At 38.8% G+C, this 23,355-nt stretch overlaps 1 protein-coding gene across 1 annotated transcript in view; it reads right to left on the bottom strand.

Annotated features, from left to right (window-relative positions):
• Positions 1-16,751, bottom strand: part of LOC131029359 (uncharacterized RING finger protein C548.05c) — a 90,665-nt gene extending 73,914 nt beyond the window's left edge. The window contains exon 1 of the mRNA XM_057959826.2: positions 16,517-16,751. The gene's annotated coding sequence lies outside the window, so the exon portion shown is untranslated. The remainder of the gene's footprint in view (positions 1-16,516) is intronic.
• Positions 16,752-23,355: the final 6,604 nt, after the last annotated feature.

Raw genomic sequence — 23,355 nt, 5'->3', positions numbered from 1 at the left:
GAGTGTTGAAGTTATAGCTGCGATAGAGATCCAAGATGCAACGTCTCTTATTTATCTTGTGGATTTAGTTACCTTTATTTATCTTGCTTCAGTTCATTGGCTTTCGTTTTCTTTTCATGTTCTATCGGTGAAGATGTCTTTGTGGCTGTCAGTAACTTTTCAAGTCTATGTGGCTGTCGGTGACTTTTCATGTCTATGTGGCTGTCGGTAAAGATGTGGCTGTTGGTGTGGAGTCTCTTCACTAGCAATTCCAATTCTTTATATTCATCGCCCTTCCATTTCCGTGGCTCTTCTTCTTCTTCGGCAGATGGATAGTTATATATTGCTGGCTTCTCTCGTTTGTCTTGTCGCGAGTTGAGAACATTGTGTATGTAGTCTGTCAGATCAGTAATATTATATGTTTTCTGTGTTCAGAGTTTTCAGTCTTATGAAGGTTTATAGAATGTAGATGAGATGTATCATTTGACTTCATTGTCATGATTGATTTGTAGAGAATCAAACTTATCTTATTGTGATTGATAGGAATCTGAAACTATCAACAGTTGTATTCATTTTCAGAGATATAATAAAGTTCATTTTTGAGTGGGCTGGGTTTTTCACCCTCAAGTGGAGGGTTTTCCCAGGATAAGCTCTTGTGTTTGTGTTGTTTATAAGTTTAGTTTTCTGCTTTCTATTTATTTTGGTTCAAATTTAACAGGGCGGACACAGGACTGGGGGGAGGGGGGGGAACGCGTCGTCGTGGAACATTGATTAAAGGGAAACAATATATGCCTTGGAAATGGCCAATATGAGAAAAATCCATTTTAGAAATGGTATCTTCCACCTGATGACAGCTGGAAATAGCAAGCTAAAAAATCCATAGCTCTTCTTTGAAATCATCAACAACAATACAAGTCACATCAACAGCCCTACAATATGTATCCTTGCTTCCTTTGCTTTTCAACTCACTCACACTACTTTATACTATCTCCTACGGTTAACTTGGAAATACAACATCCCTTGATTCCAAATGATTGAAACCTAGATAAATAAGATCAGGATATAATCCACTGCAAGCACCCAACACCTAGTGGGAATATTCATGCACAATTTGGAATGGTAGTTGTAAATGAACCAAATGTTTGATAAACCTCAATAGTCAGAAAGGTGACTGGTTCATTTTCTAATTTGGGCAATTGTTCTTCACCTTTGTCATAGTTGATGAATTTGTCAGTTGACGACTGTAATGATTGTGTCGTGTGGCTATTTGTCTAATGAATTCACCATGCTAGAAAAATTATTTTGTGGGATTTGACCTGCATGTATCTTTAAATTATCTCAAGATGACCTATATGACTGGTCATCTACACCAATGATTTTTATTTCCTCGTGTATGTTGATAATACTACAAAGCAAGAAGGTACTTAGTACAAAGCACCAAGCATTTGTCAGTTAGGGGAGCAATAGTGTATATTCATTGCTTTGGACTTGTCACCCTCTACCTCTTCCCCCATTGGTAAAGCTTTTGGAGGATGTAATGCCTTCTAAAATCACCATTATATTGCAATTCCAACAAATGTGGAAATAACCCAAGTACAACTGATTGAGTAATGAAGACGTGTAATTAAATTTTTATGACATCCATGAGCGGTGTCAATGGTATTTTATTTTTTTATGTATGTTTGTAATAATTACAAAGCACGGGGACTCAACACACAAACACCTCTAAGCATCTGTTGTTAGGGGGGAGGATCAATGATGTTCAAGGTTTTGTGATTTTTACCCACTAGCCTCTTGGGTTTAGTTAAACCCAAAGTGAAGAAGAGATTTTAGTATTTACCCAATCTTGAGAATTCACCTTTGGTTGTTCATTATCTGTTCATGAGCCTCTATACTTTCCTTTAATGATCAATCTTTGGCTTTGAGGATAGGTTCACACTCTAGGCATGTGGAGCTGCAACTTTGGGAATCAGCAAAGTGGCATTGCTACCAAGGAATAAGAACCCATATATTTAATTGCAATCTTTGTGATTCAAGTTCTTTAAGGTTGCAGATTAGCTAATGTTTTTGTAACTGTGGTCATTTTCTTTGTGTGTAGCTGGCTTCCTGTCAGCTTGCGCCAACAATTGGTGTAGTTGCTGGGAAACTATTAACTTGCAAGTCTCATTGAAGAGATCCCCAAGACCATGAAGAAACATCCATGAATACAAAAAGGCAACAAGCCACATCTACTCAGTTCGCAAATGCAAAAAACTAGTAATTCCAGAAGGGAAAGAGTTTTTATGGACTTAAGAGATCAATAGCTATACACATCTCATGGTTATGTTGATAATGTTGTAAGAACTACTAAAATACCTTGTCAACGAAATTATGATGCTACAAGGCATATGCATAGAGGTAGGTCCCATGATAGACGTGATCAATAGCTTGTTATGCCTAGTCCAAAAGCAAGATCCCCACATGTTAAATCACCCCATGTTTCTCCTAATACCTCATCGGAACATGATATTGAATTCCATGACTCCAATGAACCACATTAGGTTGTGATGATAAGGAGAGAAATATTTATCAAAGGATTAACCTGCTTGACCACCTTAGGAAAAGAACCCAAGCACTTCAAGAAAAGATCAAAATGAATGAAGTTAGCTAAGTTCAATAGCAGATTTGACAGTTTACTCATCAACAAAATCAAAACCAAGATTAGTATGCTAGTAATCAGCCACTGAATCAAAATCAGGAACATAACCCATGGGTTAATAATTCTTGTAATGTGAAAGCTCCATTTAGGAGACAAGCTCAAAGATTCCAACAAGGTAGCCCCTTGAATTGGATAGATTAGAACAATTAGACTTCTATGCAATCTCAGATTATCCTAATCAAATTCAAAATAAGACTAGAGGGGAAATTCCTAAGTTTCAGGAGGGCGTTGCAATCTCTAGAGAAGAACACCTCAGGCACTTCATTAATATAACTAATGAGTATGGGATTGACCATGATGATGTCACAATGAAACTATTTGTGCAATCGTTGAAGGACAATGCAAGGGAATGGTATAAAAGTCTATTGGGTAGTACCATTGGTTCATGAAAAAAATATATGAGGGTCTTTAGGTTGTATATGGAGAGAGGATAGACCCAAAGTTTTTCGTACATGAGTTCTACAACCATAAGAAAGGAAATCAGTGAGACAGTTGTGGATTTCAACAGCAGGTTTACAATGACTATGAGGAAAGTGCCACTTAATTTAGACCCGATGAATATATGTGCCTAGTATTAATTTGTGGTGCTTTTGATGCAAAATTGGGATATTGTCTGAGACTCTCAAAGACAAGAATCCTCCAACTCTAAGGGAGGCCTATATATTACACCGCGGCTAAACTGGCTCCAAAACCACACAGTACAAATCAGTAACCTTTGTGTTATTGATTTTTGAAAATTACAGATCGTTGATCATGATCAGCAGACTTAGCTGCGGCTTTGATTTTTCGAAAAATCAATAATATGAGTTTTAACATGCGGTTTTGGAGCCAATTTAGCCACGTCCTGTTACAATGTTACACTTACAGCCATTGACATTGAAAGTAACATGAGGGTGTTCAATAAACACATAGTAAGAGTTGACATTAAGATTTCTCAACCAGCTAAAGGTGTCCAAAGCAAACCTATTTCAACTAATGATAAACTTGATAAGCTTATGTGTGCAATAAAAGATCTATCTTACCAAGTTGCAAGAAATGAACAAGGGATGCTTCCAAGTAATATTGCTACTCATTTCAATAAAGGTCAAAGACCAATAACAGGGCATATAACACAAATTGGTCTCAAAAGTTAAGGCATAATGACAGACAAGTAGTTCCTAAGCTAGGGAATTAGATACATAAGAACAATAAAACCTCTGACCCCTTGAGGAAAGATCATGTGAACCTTCAAAAAGATTCATTATGGTGTGAGCCATGCTGTTCACCTCATGATCCTATGAATTGTGTAGTTGCAATTGCTATTGCAAAAGAGGATGAATTCCCAAATGAGGCAATCTTGAATATTAAAGAAGACCATGATATAGATCAGTTTGACACATATGAATATGGTCACATAGACAAAGGAATAGAATATGCAATTTGCTCTAATGAAAATGATTTTTTTCTATTTGATCGAGGCAGCACTTCAGGCCAATATGAAATTATGGATTATGGGAAATCCTCATACATGAAAATATCATAGATATGGCAGCAGATCCGACAATTCATAATGTTGTTATAAACATGGAAACCCTCACATACCAAGCATGATCAATTATGACAGCAGCTTTGAACAATTAATGCTGACATAAATAATAGCAGCCAATGTAATCAGCAAATGAATTATTATCAACAGCAATCAACCCTTGAGCATCACATAGATAGGTCTGCAACTAATTGTAAGAAAAATTTATTGATGTCAATTTTCAACACATAAATGTAAGCAAATTCCACTTTCAACAGGTCATACAGTCCAATGTTGGCACACGGATTATTGTACTAATCAAAAAATAAGAATGATGCTCCTACAAGGCTGGAAACCAGGGTGCAGCTCATAAAATACAGCCACTAAATATGCTGAAAATGTACAGTGTTGGTAGTAAATGATGGTGGCAGAAGTGTTAGATGGTACAAGGCCTATAACACAAATTTGTCTAAAAAGCTAAGGCGTAAAGACAGACAAGTAGTTCCTAAGCCAGGGAATTAGGGACATAAGAACAATGAAACCTCAGACCACTTGAGGAAAGATCATGTGAACATTCAAAAAGATTCACTATGGTGTGAAGCATCCTATTCACCTCATGATCCTATGAATTGTGTAGTTGCAATAGCTATAGTGAAAGAGGATGAATTCCCAAATGAGGCAATCTTGAATATTATGAAGACCATGGTATAGATCAGTTTGACACATATGAATATAGTCTCATAAACAAAGGAATAGAATATGCAATTTGCTCTAATGAAAATGATTTTTTTCAATTTGATCGAGGCAGCACTTCAGGCCAATATGAATTGACAAGAAACTATATCTCTGCCCACTAGTCCCCAAGTTCAAGGATCCAAGACCTTGGGCTTTTGTTTCTCATAGGCCGGTCGTAAGGTGCGCCTTTCAATTATGGATGGATAGTTCTTGCACTATGAGGTTGCCCCTATCGACTATAGAGTAAAGGAGGGATGGCTCAACCAAGGTCACTCAATAATCCAAGGAAGATTGAACTATCTATCTAGGATCGAGGAAGGCTATTAGATCTAAGATCTAAAGTCTAATATAAATACGGGGTGAATTAGAAAAATAAACTGGAAGCATCCCCCATTGACTACTATAATTCAATTACGCAACCTCAAGAACTGCACCTTCCTAGCAGCAGGAGGAGAAGGAGCAGAGGTTTGTCGCAATCGAGTATGGCATTTATTAGTCCCAAATTCCAACTTTATATGTCAACTTAGTGATGAAGTGATCCAAGTATCTCAAAGAACTCATGTATCAAAGGTACACGAGGGTTAGGCCTTCAAGTGAAGATACTAAGGGTCTTATCAGTGCAATTGGTCAGGTTGGTGCAAGGTGGATATCATTTACAGAATAGACAAGTATCAACTAAGAATGAGGTTGTTGTTGCAGCCAAACTAAATTATCTATCCTATAGACTAATGGAGGGAAAAAAAAAAAAAATTGTTAGGGACTGTGACCTGGCAGAGAAGGCAGTTGAGAAAAACCCTCACGTGCAAATTTCAGCAGCCCAAAAGAAGTATATCCCAAAAACAAAAGGGGTTGATATACCAGATAGTGGTATTGAAGTACCCAAAGCCAAAAATGCAAATGTTAAAACAAGTGAAATCCAGATGGCACCACAACAAGAACAAGATACCATCTATGGGGGTTGTAATCTTCATTCTTATCAATAACAAGAATATGAGCACTTGCAGCAATGTCCTACCATTCATTCCCAACACTAATGATATAATCATACCTCAGTCCGCCCCTTGCCCAACTATGTTCCCATTGATGCTACCCATGTCATGAGTCAAGTTAGAATTTCAATGCCTATAATTAAGCTCCTTCGAAACACTGAGCACAAAGAGAGGGTCTTGTCCTACTTGACTGCCCCAACTACAAATATTTAGACTGTCAGCCTTCCCCAACCAGAAACCTTAGGAAATATGCAATTCTCTATTTTGATGGTGCAAACTGGAATAAATATGAAATGTAAAGTATAGATGCCAAATTTCACTACCAAAATGCTGGTCAGCACTATTTGATAACAGCATTACATTTGGGAAATCCTCATACATCAAAATATCATAGATATGGCAGCAGATCCGACAATTCATATGTTGTTATAAACATGGAAACCCTCACATACCAAGCATGATCACTTATGACAGCAGATTTAAGAATTTAATGCTGATAGCAACACTGTAGTAGCACTATATCAATTGAGAATAACTTCAATCTTCCAGCACAAATGTGATCCCCATATGGAATCACCTCACACGAACAAAAGGGTTTTCGTCTATGGAATCATGCTTCCAAATGTGATCCCCATATGGAAGCATGATCAATTATGACAGCAGATTTAAGCATTTAATGCTGATAGCAACACTGTAGTAGCACTATATCAATTGAGAATAACTACAATCTTCCAGCACAAATGTGATCCCCATATGAAATCACCTCACACGAACAAAAGGGTTTTCGTCTTCAAGTGCTCAATCTCTGAAAAGAAGAATTGATGACAGCAACAGATGATGCAAAGAATCAATTCACCCTCCTTTTATAAATTGCTTTTGCACCCTCAATTTAAATTTTCTTTTTTCCATCAAAAGTGTTTACAAAACATTTATCCTTTTTGTTCTGTCCAAAGTGTTCAAAAACTTCTTTTTTTAAATATATTATTTAAGTTATCCTTTTTAAATAAAATGACTAGGCCTGAATAGGCCCAACTTAACATATTATCGTTAGATTATTTCTTATTGCTTGTCCTCAAGCCATGCAAGTTCAACAGCTCTACCTCTTCGCAAATGACAATCTCTATAATACCAGGATCCCCAATCATCCCTAAGAATTGGCAAATCCAAATCCTCAATTCCTTGTGTGATGCAATAATTTCTTAAAAAATGAACTCACCACCACGTTTTCGCTGCACCACTCTGATACTTTCTTTCCTTTCTTATAATTGATCAGTTGTAACAATGTTCTTGCTACTAGTCTCATACATGATGTGACCTCCAAAATCTGTATTGTATTATACAAAAATTGTACTACATAACTTTCATGTCATCCAATAACGTTTTGTGCTTCCTACAATTCTCTAATATGCGCTTGTAATAATAAAATCAGTAAGAATGTCTACCCTGAATGATAAATGGTAACTTTCATCAAACCTTTTCCAACATATGCCCAAATCTGCATATTTGGTCTTCTTCCAAGTATGTGCAAGGTTACCATGACTAATCTCTAATTTCTTTGCAACCAAAGAAACCATTACATACTCATCAAAACAACCCTAAACTCTTGCAAATTCTCCTTTGTGCATCCTAGGGTGGCAGTAATGAGTGACTTTGGCAGGTTGGGAACTTGATTCCCACTTCATGATGTGCAGAGTCCCTCTATATGGCGGTGATCTAAGAGGCAAACTACTAAAAACATTACCATATTCATTCTTTATTTTGAACATGATAAGTTCCCTACTTACCCAAGAATATGAATGGATACTTGGCTACCCATCCATCTTGTTCTTTGTGGATGGAACCTTCCATTTCTTTGTTGTAACTAGGCTGGGTGTCTTATTTGAAATTCCCTACAATACCATTTCCTTTCCTTCAAATAAGAACTTAAGCTCCATGATTGATAGTTCTATAAAATTCTCGAAGGGAGTATAGCCACTATACACCCAAAACAATGTTGATTTCTCCTAAGCCCACAACATCAAAATCATCACATACCTTATGTTCTCCTATGATTATATTGGGCTGCCTAATTTTCCTGGTACAAGGGATGGTGAATCCATTAGCTATTATGGCATTGAATCCTTCAAATCCCCTTTTGACAATCAAGCCCTCGTCGATAATATATATGTATATATATACATAATACACACGCACACACACGCGCACACACACACACACACATATATACGTCTATTATATATATGTTCAAACATCAAAATTATAAAATATAAACTGTATTAGTGTATAACTATAAGAAGAATGATACTCATAAATCCATAATTGTCAATAAATATTCATGATATCATAATATCATATTCATAATTTGCAAAAATGATAATATTCAAATCTCAAAATGTCATAACACAATAAAAATTCAAATTACAAGCTATGGCCCATATTTAATAGCCATATTAATCTTCATCAAAAGCATCATCTTCAAGGTCAACATTGCATTCAACATCCCACAATCCATTTGATTGACACTCCCACTAGTTATGTATGTTTCAAGTGCAAGGGCTGCCTCATGATCATCTATAGAAACTTGGGCAAGTTGTGCATCTGTAGCATCTAAATCAGCACACTTAGGGGCTAGATCCCAATTTCTTATCACACCATCATTGTATTCAGGGTTCTTATGTGACAATAGACAAAGGTTGGAGTGTATGTAGACCAAATCGTCTACTATTTTTGCACCCAAAAGATTGTGCTTGACCGAGTGGATGAAGGAGCATGTACTCCAATTCCACTCAGCTGAAGAAGAACTTGCAACTTGTTGAGTTTGCATACAACATTTAAATAAAAATTTAAAACAAAAACTATAAAATAAAAATATTTTAATATGATAGCATCGAATGAAAAATGATAAAAACAAAAAATAAAAAGATACATACTTGGGAGAGAATTTTAATTGCAAGAGGTTGCAAGAAAATGGAGCCTTGACCATGTACATACCACCACTCATCGGCATCCATCCTATATCTGGCATGAACAGTGGTAACATCATGACAATTTGAAGATACGAATTGGTCAAACTCGCTCAAGACAATTTTTCAAGTTTCATCATCTGATATATCTTTCTAAAAGAAGCCCTATAGCCAATAGCAATCTCTGCATCTCTATATGGTGGCACTCTCCTTGGCAATGCAAGTAACTTTGTGCTATAAAACTTTGGCATCAAAGCAAATGCTAAGAGATGCAAGGAGGTGGTCATCTTGTTCCAACAATCAACAATAATTTGTTGCAAATTGAAAAATGTTTTCGTTCGGTCATGTTCCTAGACCTCTATTATTGCTCTTGTTTTCTCCACCATGGAGTCCATGCCATCATAAATTTCACCCAAACATGGGCGATCAATATCAGCATACCTAATCATGCTCATGATAAAGTCACTGAAACTCAAAACATATTCCACACGATTCCACCAATCATCATCAAGGGTCAATGCTCTTACTTTTTGGGCTCTTTGTCTGTTTGACTGCTTACATACACTCCACAAGTTGTTGATGACCATAGCTCAAGGCCTCTTGCATCTTCACAAGTTATCTTAAGACAAGTGTCTAAGATGCAAATCATGTTTCAGCAACGTAACATGGCATAAAAAAACACACATCATATATCAACTATAAAAACTAAATACTAAAAAATTAAAAAATTAAATTTAAATTACCTTCAACAACTCCAGCATGGAGAAGGTCCCAAATATGGCTTGTGACATGTGATTTTTAGTCACAAACATTTGAATCTCCTCACCCTCCATGTAAACTTGTTTGACCCAATCAATTTGTCTGCCAATCTTTTGCATGATTAAATTGAGTAAATGGACTGCACACGGTGTCCAAAAACTGTGATTATATGTAGCCTTCATTATAGACCCAGCTACCCTACAATTTTTAGCATTGTCCGTTATGACTTGGACAACATTTTGAGGCCCCACTATGTCAATGGATTCTGAGGATATTGGCAATGAAACTTGCATTTTTCACTTGCCCCTCACAATCCACTACTTTCAAAAACATTGCCCTTTAAGGGGCATTGCTATAACATTGATCAATGGCCTATTTTTGAAATCTTTCTATCCATCAAAAACGGTGGACACGCCTGTTTCCGACCATGTATCTTTAATCACTCTCAATTGTGTCTCTATGAACGCTTTCTCCTCCACCAATAAGGTGGTTCGCACCTTTTCATACCTGAGACAAACATAATCAGAAGGTGTATTGCAAAGGGTATTCACCATCTGTCGCCAATAAGGTGATCTATCAATGTTGAAAGGAAGCTCATTGCCACAAATGCAACGAGCAACGCTCTAATCTGCAACCTCTCTAATTTCATTTTTGAAGGCCCTACCCAATGGGCCTCTTTTTTGTGTAACCACAACATCCTCTGGTTCAGAAAGTGGTGGCATTGCCATAAAAGGATGTGGGCTAGTGTCATGACCTCGTTACAGAGAGTTCTTAAAATCTCAAAAGATCGTCTTATGAAATAAGACTTCACAATTTTCTAAGGGATTTCGGTCCAAGATATCAAGCTATTAAACCCATCAAACCTGCATCAATTTCCTTATCCACATATACATTGGTCTCTATGTTCGATCATGTAGAAAGCATGTTTGCCCAGGCATGAACATTCCTAACTCACCATGAGCATTGATAAAGAGGCACGAATGATTAGTGGCTAAGTGATGAAGACTACTCTCATAGAAACGTCGCCCTTAGAGGAGGCATGGCTATAGAAGGGACGTGCACCTTCCATCGCAAGTGAAGAGATATATATATACTGTGAAAAATAACTCTGGGGGATCATCATCAAAGGAGAATATATATTAATATATTGGCAAATTGTATTATATTGGCAATCATTGTGTAACAATAGATTGCTATGTTGTATCTCACTCATAAACTGAATGTTTATTTACAGTAATATTACATCTGAATTCTATTAGGAATAAAGGACAAATATATGGCCTATAGTATAAACTGTTACATTTGTTCTTATATACACATATAACAAAAATAATAAGATTTATATTTGTTAATCAGATTTATATAACAATTATGTTTAATGTCATTTGTTTACATATATATTCATAATAAATGAGAGAATAGTATACTCAGAGCCTAATCCTTAATCTTTCTCTATTGCCCCTCATGAGGATAGGTTGGTTTTGTTAGGGAAAGGCGGTTGTAATGCCTCCCAAAACAGGTGAACCCCAAGAGGTGGTATGGACGGATGTTCCTAAAACCCTTAGGGAGTTCAAGAGATGGTATGGATAGGTGTTCTTGAAACCCTTGGGCCTATTTGTGGAGAATGGTTTTCCTAGCGCCCTAACAAGTAATTCCCCATCCTCCGTTAGGGTTGATGATTAGGAAAGAAGTAAGGATTGGGGCTTCAGTATAGTAGCTATCAATTGCATTATGAATGCTGATTGTTCTCTAGTTTAGTGTCATGATTTAAGGCATAATGATGTCTGATAATTATACAGCGACCTCATAGTAGGGGACATTACAGCCAGCTGGTTTTGTGAAGCCACTAGGAGGCTTCTTCAAGCTTGCCTTGGCAAGAGGAAAATTAGTCTTTGGTTTGTTGCTTCTCTTGCTAGCTTCCTCTTGTTCTCTAATATATGGCAAGATTAGAGCTTTTGGCAGCTCTTTGTTATTTGGCCCCTTACAAGCTTTTGTTTCGTCTCCAAGGATGGTACAAAAGTGACCTTTCACTCGATAGTATGAGCTAGTATACTCTATGCCACAATGGTTACACAACCAAAGAAAACTCCCACCACCTGACATTTGCTTGATCATTGTTGTGTAACGCCAAAGTGGTGAACCTTCATCAATTTTAAAAGGGCTCTCTTTAGTTCGGGCCTGGGCAATTGAACTAGAGCTTCCACTTGCAGGCATTATGTATGAAAAATGAACCTAAAATGGAAAATTCAAAACATTATTGAAAAAAAGAAGGCATTATAACCCCCTATTATATATACAAAGTGTAAAAAAATATTCAAAACTTTAAAATTTTAAAAAAAAACTTGAAAATTAAAAAAAAAAAAAAACTTGAAAAATCTTGAAAACTTGAAAAAATGAAGATTCGCTCACCTTTGATGGCTAAATCTTCCTTCTCTAACGATTTCCAAGCCTTTGGTGTATGTCTAAAACCTCTGTAGCCTTCACCTTCAAAGAAAAATCAACAACCTTCAAAACAAGCTTGGAGAGAAAAAATTCTGAAAATGCAAGTATAGTGATCAAGAATGAGTGTGATGACCAAAAAGAGGCAAGTATAGGGCGAAATTAGGATTTTTATTGTTTTTAAATGTTTTAAAAGTGTTTTTTTATTGTGGGCCTCATTTTTGGGCACCCACAGGCCTGGAAACGCCTAAGCTCGGCCGAGGTTTTACTGGGTGCAGCCTGAGCGCCCAGGCCAAACCCAAGTGCGAACCCAGACCGTACCAAGACTCAGATCACTTTCAGACCTAATTTCAAGGTTTTTTGGGCAAACCCAATATCGTATCCAAATGATGTTTTAGGTTTACTTTATGAAAAAATAAAGTTGTTTTTTAAACAACAATTTTCAATTTTAAGCAATTTTTTATGTCTTTCAGTGGTAGTTTCTCTTGGGTATGGCCATGTCCAGCCCATGTTCACCTAAGGCATACCCTACACTAAGCAAATCCAAGCCACACCCATGGCCAAACTAAGATCTGTCTTGTTTGGTACTGTGACACAGACCTAAACCATATAACCCAATCACTTAGAATTTCTCTAGCCTCCTTTAGCCTCATCCAACCTTTGACAACCATTTCATACACACTTTCTTAACCCTTCCTCTCTTCCAATAGTAGTTTCAGATTTATAATAAATTAGACAACACTTCGTAGTTAAAATACTAAGTTGCAAGGTTTGCCCCCCTAGACCCCTGGTACCAGTTTGGTCCGGTCCTAGTCCGGTCCACTTGTGGTCCGGATAGGGTCCGTGATGCACAGGCCTGGTTCGGACCAAGTCGAACCCAGGAGGACCCAAGTCAAACCCGGGGATCTAATGGCCCAAAAATAGTATTTTTTTTGCAATTTTTTTTTTAAAAAATCCACCACATAAAAAATTAAAATATAACCCTAAAAGTGAGTTTTAAAACATTAACTTGGCTCATTTCACACAAGCAACATGACTACAAGCAAGGGGAAACGAAGATGTGGGATATAGAGTCAGAGCATACTGATTTGGATGCTTTCACTTCTCAGCTTGTTGCATTTGATGACTCGGATAGCGAGAAAACTTAAAGTGCAAGTGCAAGTGCAAGTGGCATTGGCATTGGTTCATCTAATGTCAATGTCAATGATGAGGAGGATGATGAGGAGGAAGAGAATGAGGATGATGAATTAGAGAATCCATTTGATGATTAAACTTTAAATTGTTGAAAGTTGAAACAATGATACTTGAATATTTTGTCATTTTGATATTAAACTTGATGTATATAATGCTGTTATGGTATGATCATGATGCTATGATTACAAGTTTATGTTGGTTTGGTTGTTTATATGATGCTATATGACATGCTAATCTTAATTCATGCTTATAGGCTGCATATATATATATATATATGTTTTTTTACTAACGAACCCAAACCCCTTTTCAAAATTTTGTCGTACCAGCGTACCGGTTCTTCGAACCCGAACCAGCAACTTAAATTAAAATATACTTAGCTACAATTGAAAAAATTGTAAATAATTGTTTCAATGGCTCGCAACATTCACCATGCTCCCAGTCGCTCTTTCTCACCTGCACGCCCTACTTCATCTGTTCTCCAGGGTACTTAGGTCCCTAGCTTTTTCCAGTCTGGATCGCGGCTTTAGGATTTGGAGGGAGTGGCTTCTGCTAGGGTCTTGCCAGATTCAAAGGGTTTGATGAAGGGCCTATAGTCCACGGCCCTCATTGCTCCACAATGCCCTAACCCTCTAGTGCATCTGCAGCTTTGGGGACCATTCCTCGCACTCCCAATGCTACGACAAAACGATCAAATCCTACAACAGCAAACAAAAACTTTAAAGAGGTGTTGTGTGTGGGTTTCCGAGATGGTGGTGGGGGAAAACGTTGTTCTGCTGATGCGTCGTCCTCTCCCAAATCAAGCAGTGCCATGTGGTAGTGCCCACCCTTCTTATCCGCCCCTCATATATAACCCCAATAGTTAGCTTGGAGGATTTTGCTATGGACAGGGAAGTCTTTTAGCAGGAACATGTTCTAATATGTCGATTTACAAAGATCTGGCTAAAATTATGTGACCTACACTCATGGGTTTATGAGATATGGAAAGAATTTATGGAAGGGGAAATTTGGTTTTACCCCTATGCCAAGGGATTCTTTATCCTAAAATTTGACTCTCAGGTGGAACGGATTTGGTGTTGGAGAATGGCCCTTGGACCTTCAGTGGTGATTTCTGGTGTATGAAACCTTGGTTCCAAACCTTTGATCCACGTTCTAAAATCTTCACTATAGCTTTCTTTTGGGTCTGGTTACCATATCTCCCTTTACAATTTTGGTAACTCAACTGCTTGTGAGCCATTGGGAATGGTTATTGGGAAGTATCATTGCTCTTCCAAGGAAACTATCGATTATCAGAATTCTACTTGCACTCACATATGTGTTGAGATGGATTTACCTCACGGCTTGCCTGCAGAGATATTGCTGAAGGTGGGTGATAGGAGTTGGAGGCAACCTATTGACTATGAGAAAATTACCTTCAGATACCAGAAGTGTTCCTCAACGAACCATTTCACATCCCATTGCCATAAACAACATGTTGTGGGATCCTCGGCATCTTCTGGTGAACCATCCTAGTGGGGTGGGGCTGGGCCTCAGCATTATTTCACCCCTCCCAGCTCTCCCCAAGATTCAAATCAACTTCATGCTCCTTCTGAAGACACTAAGGCTGGCTCCCCTCCTTCACCTGGTGCTTGTCCTTAATCTCCATCTGCTGTTCGCTCCATAATGGCTCCATGGAGGCCTCTCAGATCTTGCGGAAGACTCTTGCGTTGGAGGAATATGTTCCTGTGAGCTCTCCTGAGCTGCAAGAAAATTCAGGTATGACAAGCTGTGAGGTTGGTCCTGAAGTTGAGGGCGTTCTAGAAAACAAATAATTTCAATTCAGTCATATGGGTTGGAAGGTAGTTTTTATGGGTGGCGGCAAGCATTTCTGCTTGTCTGTAGTTTAGCATAGGCTGTGTTACTGTTTGTGGCAGCAGTAACTATATAGATTTGGCCCAAAATGGCCTTTTTTGTGATTATCCCCAGTTGGAGTTATTGGATGCACCCCTATTAGACAGTTCTTGCGATTCTTTCTTTATATATTTTATTATATACGGGAGTGGACCCCATGTCCACATCTTCTTACGAATAAAAATATATACTAAGCTACAAGTGGTTTATTATTTAGTTAATGCACAGTAAGATTAATCAGAAAACAGATAAACAACACACAGTCAAAATTTTGCAAAGCCAATTCTGACTATGCGGAACAAACCCACACCTGGAGTTTTGATCCCTGACTGTAAAACAGAAATTCTGATTCCAACTTCCACAAGATCCTTCTGAGGCCCGAGAAGGATGCTCCAGCATGTACAGCAATAATAAAAGTGTTGTGAGTACGTTTTTGAGCATATGAGGACAAATAGAATCTTGTATTGATAAAATTAAAGTAGAATTCAGCCGGTTCATAGTTGTGCTTAGAAGTTTAAACTTTAGACAATTGTGTATGTAATTCCTCAAGCAAGGTGCAGATTGCATCCATAGCATCTCATTGGACTTGGTAATTTTTTAATATTACAACGGTTTGAAGTACATTTGCCACCACCAAAGCTGGGCTTTCCCTCACAGAAGGTTTCCAAAATAAAATTCCTGACTTCATTATGTTGAATTCTTTTAGTTTCCAACATATTATTTTCCTGATTCGCAACAGCACTCATCTCTCTTAAAAGCTGTCATTTATAAATCAAGTTAAACAGTAATTAATTTACTTCTGATTCGTTATTCTAGGATCAACCTTACTGTTCTTAGACCGCTCACATATCCTATTCCCCTCCAGATTCAATTACAGAATTCAACTATCTAGCCCGTATTTGTGAATACCATCTATTTAAATTTTACCCTAAGTGCAAAATTACCGAAAATAATGACACGGTTGATGAATCCACAATAATAAGCTCCAACCCAATTTTAACTAAAAATGCGTTTTCCTTAATAGTAATACACTAAATTTACGAGATAACATTTACAAAGACAAGCCCTGGCAATATAACTCGTACAAACCCTCAAGTGGTGGAAAAAATTAACATGGCTTTACACCGTTCGGGGGACTTGGTCAAACCAGTATGTAAGGCAAAACTAGGGCACAAAATGCATGCCCTGTTAGCTCCATTAAAAGCACTCGTAAAAATTATCATACAATACTGAATTATAACATAAATTACAAGCCATCGGTACTTATATTTGAAAAATGAGATGAAGTGAAAGAAAATTTCTTAAATCTTGGGAAAACTGTACGAAAAATCTGTTGAATTTGCAGTAATGGAAGGTTGGAAGGTCGAACCTGTAATAAAATCGAAGATACAGAGACAACAGATTAAGGCCACCAGTGACACCCTCTCAACGCGTTTTAAACTGCGATATTTTTTTATATTTTTTTTTAATATGGAAGTCAATTTCTGTATGCTACTTTTGTTCGGTGTCCAAAATAGCTCGAACTTCTTTGACTGCAAATGATTTGAAGATTTTCTCTTAACTTAAAAGTATTTTTAAAATCCTTTTCCCCTAATTTCAGGAGGGATTTCTAAAATCCCCACAGGTTAAAATGAAAGAAAAGAAGTGTTTTCCATCAATATAAAAATTTTAAAAAATTAAATGTTCACCACATGGTATATGTATATGAAAAGAAAATTAAATAAATTTTATTTTATTTTTTTTATCGATTAAATTATCATTTTTTCATTGTAGATTAATCAAATGACAATGATCAATAACTTGATTTAGTATATAAAATTAAAAAATTAAACTATAAATAGATAAGTATACTTTTTGAAATCACAAAGATTGAATATGTTTATTTAATTTTATGTGTGATTTGATGATGTTGGATTGTAAGTTGACACTTTATAATTTGAAATGATGTTTTACTATTAAATTTGGTTTTTTTTATAGAAAATAATCTAACCTTTTAATTGTGCAATGTGGAATCTATTAGGAATTAGGTGTTGTACACCTTGCATAATGTTAATAATGTTTAATTTATTATTATGTGTGTGGTGCACTTAGGGGAACCTAAATGGATGTGCATCACTAGGACTAACATTCTTTGGGGGTTCGAATTACATCTTACTACTAGAAGTAGGGAGCTCTACAACTTTTCCCGCCTCTGCCATCGTTCGAATTTGAATCAACTATATGACCGCCCCCTCTGGGGAGGTCCCCTCCTCTCTGCAACCAGACCCCCCCCCCTGATACCACGATCGATTCACATGCCCTCGATTCTGCATCTGGGACCCCACTATCTGTGGGTCATACAGAAAAGACTACCAAGGTTGATATTCCTTCCAGCTCTTCATCTTTGGTACTGACGGAATCTGGCCTGAATGATGAGGACAAAGGATTGGATAACCCTGAAGCAAACAAGAACACACACACCCCCCCCTGGGCCGGAAAATGCTTCCGGACAGAAGAATGCGGAGATTGGTAAGAAAGAATCCAAATCCAACTGGAAAAGTGCCCTTCTTGGGTCCACTTATACGACTTTGGAAGCGGCTTTGGCTAACTTTACCCAAACTGACGAAGGAACGGAGATCAAGCTCCCAGATAGTCTCATAGATAAAATCGCTTCATCCCTTCACCTGGCGATAGTTGGATGCTTCTTCTCCTTCAGATCATCTATTGGCATGGTTAGGCGTTGGGCTAAGGCAAGATGGAAACAAAAGGGAAGTGTTGACTCTTCCTTTTCAAGTTTACTACGAAGGAAGACCCGATCTTTGTCCTCTCGGGCTCTTGGGCCTATGGAAAACATATTCTAATTCTTGCTAAATGGAAGCCTGGTTTTGACCCCTCAACCGAACTCAATCACATGGCTCCTATTTGGGTTAGACTCCCTGGCCTCCCGCTGGAATTCTGGGATGAATAGATCATTCGCTGGATTGGGAACTTGTTTGGCAGCTATGTTACAACGGACTCGGTCACTCTTGCTAAATCCAAGTTGGTTTATGTCCGTTTCTATGTCAATGTTGCTATTAACAAAGCACTCCCCAACTTTGTTTCTTTAAACTCAAAGTGGGGAAAATGGTCCTAGACCATTGTTTATGAAAATGCTACTCTTTTTTGTCAGAAATGTGCTAAACAAGGGCACGCGTATGCTAAGTGTAGGACCTCGGCGTCTGCAGAACCCAAGCTAAAAGAAAAGGCTATTGTAGATGAACCCATCAACCCAAGTGCTCCCTCTTCCTTAGCCCCTTTGGGACTGCCTAATGTGAGTGAGATCTCTGATGATTACCCCCACACTGACAAGATCCTTGACATTCTAAAACCCATGTAGATCTAGTGAAGAAATCTAGCCTAATTGTGCCTTTGGAAGATGGTGAAATTCCCCCTATGGTTAGTCTACGGCTATCTCCTAGTCCCCCTGCCTCCCCCTCCTTGGCTACAGGTGATGGCTACCTCTCCCCCAAGCCTCTTGCTATATTTATCCCCACGACCCCACAACCCCCCTTCAACCACTATGGTGTTATGACCCCTCCGGGTGAAAATAAGTTGTTAATCACAGCCTCTCTTTGTCCCCCTAGCAAGGCAAAGAAGCTGAAAGGAGTGGCTAAATCCCCCTGCTGACTTCTTGTGTGAAGTTATCACCACCCTGTTCTCCCCCTACGGATAATGAAGACTGGTTGACCCAGAAGAAGAAAACCCTAGCTAAGAAGGCAGATGTGGGTATTGAGAGTAAAGTTGGAAGACCAACAGAGAGGGTGTCTAGACATAAAATTATGGCAAGGGATATTGCAAGGGGCAGATAGCTGACCCTTGATGGAATCAATAGGAATAAGAAATGAAGTTCCTCTCCTAGAACATAAGGGGTCTTAACAATCCCCATAAGCATTGCTATAAAACAATATATCTTGGAAATGAAACTTGATATTTGTCTTCTTCAGGAGGTTAAAACATCCTACCAAACTTTTGCAACCATTGTTGGTAAACTTTGGTCGAGGGCTGACTTTTTTGTATGTGGAGGCGTTGGGGGCGTCTAGGGGAATTGCTACCCTCTGGGACCCCTTCAAAGTCCAAGGAAATATATATATTAGCACTCAGAACTTCCTGGCGGTTACTTTTCAATATGGTGATCATTGTTGGCACTTGTTCAATATATATGCCCCCAATTCCAAAGTGAGAAGGCGTCTGGTGTGGGAGGAAATTTCTGAGCTCATCCTTGCAGACCAGAATTCTCATTACATGTTGGCAGGAGACTTCAACACCCCTCTCTACCCCTCTGAGAAATGTGGAGGTCATGTGGATTTTTCTAATAGCATGGGAGATCTTGCTAATCTTATTAATGTTACTAGCCTCTTTGATCTCGATCTTCAGGGTGTCCCCTACACTTGGTCGAATAATAGGAAAGGTAATCATCTAATTCAAGTCAAACTGGATAGATTTCTTGTCTCTACCAACTGGGATATTGGTCATAACTCCTATCTAAAGACCCTCCGAAGGACTGCATCAAATCATAGTCCCCTCCTCCTCCATTGGAATGATAGACCCCTCTTGTGTCCCCCCCCTTCCGCTATGAGATTATGTGGGCCTCCCACCTAGATTTCAGAGATCTAGTCAAGGGCTGGTGGGCCACCCCGATCCAAGGGACTGCAATGTTCAGAATTGCTGAGAAGCTAAACCTCATCCGCAAAGAAGTGAAAGGTTGGAATAAGGCAACCTTTGGTGACATCTTCAAAAAGAAAAAGGAGTTGTGCTCTAGACTCGAACAATTCCAAAGCAATATGGTTGCAGGTGACCCCCCTCACTCTCTTCTTATTGAAGAAGAAGAAGAATGTCGTAAGAGTTGGAAGGAAATCCTTTCTAAGGAGGAAATCTATTGGAAGCAAAGATCCAGAATTTAGTGGCTAAAAGAGGGTGACAGAAAGTCGGCTTTCTTCCACCACTCAGCGAGCATTCACAAAAGGAGAAACTTTTTCAAATGTCTAAAGGACGACTCTAGTCAGGAGATCACTGGAGAACCCCTAATTGGTCAAACTACCACTAACTTCTTCATCTGTATGTATACTGAATCTGGAAGACATAATGAGTCCCTCCAAGACAGGCTTTTGAGTAAGCTCCCTAATGCCATTGGGGAGGAGGATAACTGTCAGCTCCTTGCTCCTATTTCCTCAAAGGAGGTCTGCTTGGCAGTCTTTGCGATGGGTGCTTTCGAGACCCTGGGCTAGGATGGCTTCCCCCCTTCATTCTTCCAGGATTATTGGGACATTGTTAGTTATGACGTTACTAAAGCAGTGATGGACTTCTTTAGGACTGAAAAATTACTGAAAAAAATTGAACAACATCTACATTGTTCTTGTCCCCAAGTCTTCGAACCCCAATTGCATGAAGGACTTTCGGCTCATAAGCCTTTGCAATTATATCTACAAGATAATCTCTAAGGTCTTGGTGAATAGAATTAAGCCTCTTCTAGCTAAGTTTATCAGTCCCTCCCATAAAGTTTTTGTCCCTGGTCGTCAAATCCTGGATGCGGCCATTGCTACCCATGAAATAATCCACTCTATGGATAGGAGCAGAATCCAAGGTATGGCTTTCAAGCTCGACATTTCAAAAGCTTATGATAAAGTCAACTGGTGCTTCCTATTTAAAACGCTCTCAAAACTGGGCTTCAACCAGAAGGTTGTTGACATGATACGGGAATGTGTTTCTACGATTCAGTTCTCGGTCTTGATCAATGGGACCCCTAGGGGCCACTTTAAAGATGGAAAAGGTATTCAACAGGGAGACCCCCTATCCCCTTATCTTTTCATTATGATTTTTGAAGTCTTGAGAAGGAATGTGGTTGATATGATGATCAATGGTAGACTGCAAGGATTCAAAGCGGCTTCTATTATTCCCCCCTCAGTGATCCAACAATTTGTAGATGATACCTTTCTTTTTGGTATATACTCAGTGATTGAGGCTAAACTATGGAAGAATTTATTGGCGGATTATGCCTCTGCCTCAGAGCAATGTATCAACTATGATAAAAGTAATCTCTTCTTCTTCAACACCTCTGTCGACTTTCAAACTAAAATCCTCTCTATCTTGGGGTGTAAGTTTGCTGCTCTTCTTGGGACTTACCTGGGTCTCCCCCTCACTGTTAAAGAGGTTACCCCTGCGTTCTGGAATACTATCCTTGAGCGAATATAGAAGAAACTTGTTGGTTGGAAGGGCAAATTCCTTAGTAGTGCGGGTAAGCTCCAACTCCTTGTTGCTTCCCTCTTGGGAATCCTGGTGTACTTCCTTTCCTTGTTCAAAATATCTGGTGTTATGGGGGAAAATCTTGAGAGGATCCAAATAAATTTTCTCTGGATGGGCATGGAGGAAAAGAAACACCTCTCTCTGATCAACTGGGACACTGTTTTCTTACCCAAATCCATGGGAGGTTTTGGTATCAAAAAGATAAATGCCTTGAACAAGGCTTTAATTGCTAAAGTGGGATGGACCCTAGCTAAAGGTGAGGCAGACTGGTGTAACATTATCATGGCTAAGTATTTGGAAAGGGAGCAGTTCTATTTTAATTTGAGTGTTGGTGACCTACCTCATGGGTCAAAATTATGGAACAACATCTTGAAACTCAGACCGGTTATCAGAGAAGGACTGAAGTGGTAGATTGGGAACGACGAGAAGATTAGGTTCTGGGAAGACTCTTGGTTGGATGACAAACCTCTGGCTGAATCTCGATTCTACCAAATAATGTATTCCCTAAAGGAGCACTTTGGTGATTACATTGTTGATTACATGGTGTCGGGAAGAGGGAGATGGAAGAGCATAGCCCTGATCTTTTCTAATCAACCTAACTTGTTACCCATTGCCCCTGATCTGCAAGATCTTATGCTTGAGTGCAAAATTCCCTTATCTCCCCAGGAGGATAGATTCATTTGGAAGGGGACCCATTCGGGGGAGTTCTCGGTCAAGTCTGCTTACAGACAGCTCGTGAGACCCATTCGTGATGTTGAATGTTGGAGGAAGATATGGAAATCACAACTGATTCCAAAAGTTAACTTCTTATGGTGATCCCTTATGCATGGAAAAGTCTTGACTCAAGACAATCTGAAAAGGAGGGGATTCCAACTTCCCAACAGATGCATTTTATGTAAAGCTGAGGAGGAAACTATTGACCATCTTTTCATCCACTGCCCCTTTGTTGGACACTTGTGGACCATTACCCTTGAAAAATGTGGTATGTAATAGGTTTTTCAGGATAACATTTATCAGTTTGTTACTGGATGGACACCTCCCTCCCACCACCCCTTGATTCTTCGCTATGGAGGCAGATCCCTCCCCATGTCTACTGGGGTGTCTGGAAAGAAAGAAACAACAGAATCTTTAGAGATGTTGAAACCCCCCCGGATAAAGTTTTCTACAATTGCTTCAAAATTCTTATGGATAATATATCAGTGACTAGGTGGAAACCCCCCCCCCAATCCTCCTAACCTGACTAATAAAAAAATTGTTGAACTATGGAAGCCCCCCCTGGAGTTTAAAGTCTTCAACAACTTTGCAAAGATCAACAGAAAAAAGACCAAATGGTTAGCCCCAAACCCCCCTTGGCACAAACTGAATTTTGATGGGTCAACCCAAAATACCTGCCAAGCGGGAGGTGGAGTCATCTGTGACCACCAAGGGAATACTATAGCAGCCTATGCGGGTAGCCTGAAGAACCATACTGTCACTCAAGCTGAGGGAATGGATCTCCTTTGGGGTCTAACATTGCTACTACTATTGGTATCAAACATTTGGAAATTGAAGGTGACTCTAAAGTTGATGTGGAAGTTGTCAGTGGTAGATCTGTTGTTGGTTGGAAAGTGGATTCTATTTTGAGGGATGCTAGAATGCTTTTGGCTAACCTTGACTGTTTCACCATCTGCCACATCTTCAGAGAAGGGAATGCAGCTACTGACTCTATGGCTGCGGTGGGTAGGTTGCAAAATGGCTTCCGATGCTGGAGGAACACCGATCTGCTGCCAATGATCACCAAGAAGATCTTAGAGAAAGAAAAAAACCAAGTCTAATGATGAACACATATAATTATCATCGGATGAAGAGAACCAAATTTTGAATTTTGAATTTGGAGGGGAAACCCGCCCATCATGGGTTGGGCTTGCCACGTAGCTCCATATGGCCTTGTCATCAGCTACAGGGGGGGGG

Source organism: Cryptomeria japonica, chromosome 10, assembly GCF_030272615.1.
Source record: "Cryptomeria japonica chromosome 10, Sugi_1.0, whole genome shotgun sequence".
NCBI lineage: Eukaryota > Viridiplantae > Streptophyta > Pinopsida > Cupressales > Cupressaceae > Cryptomeria > Cryptomeria japonica.
Note: the sequence above shows the minus strand (reverse complement) of the source record. Positions and strands in the feature narration are given on the sequence as shown.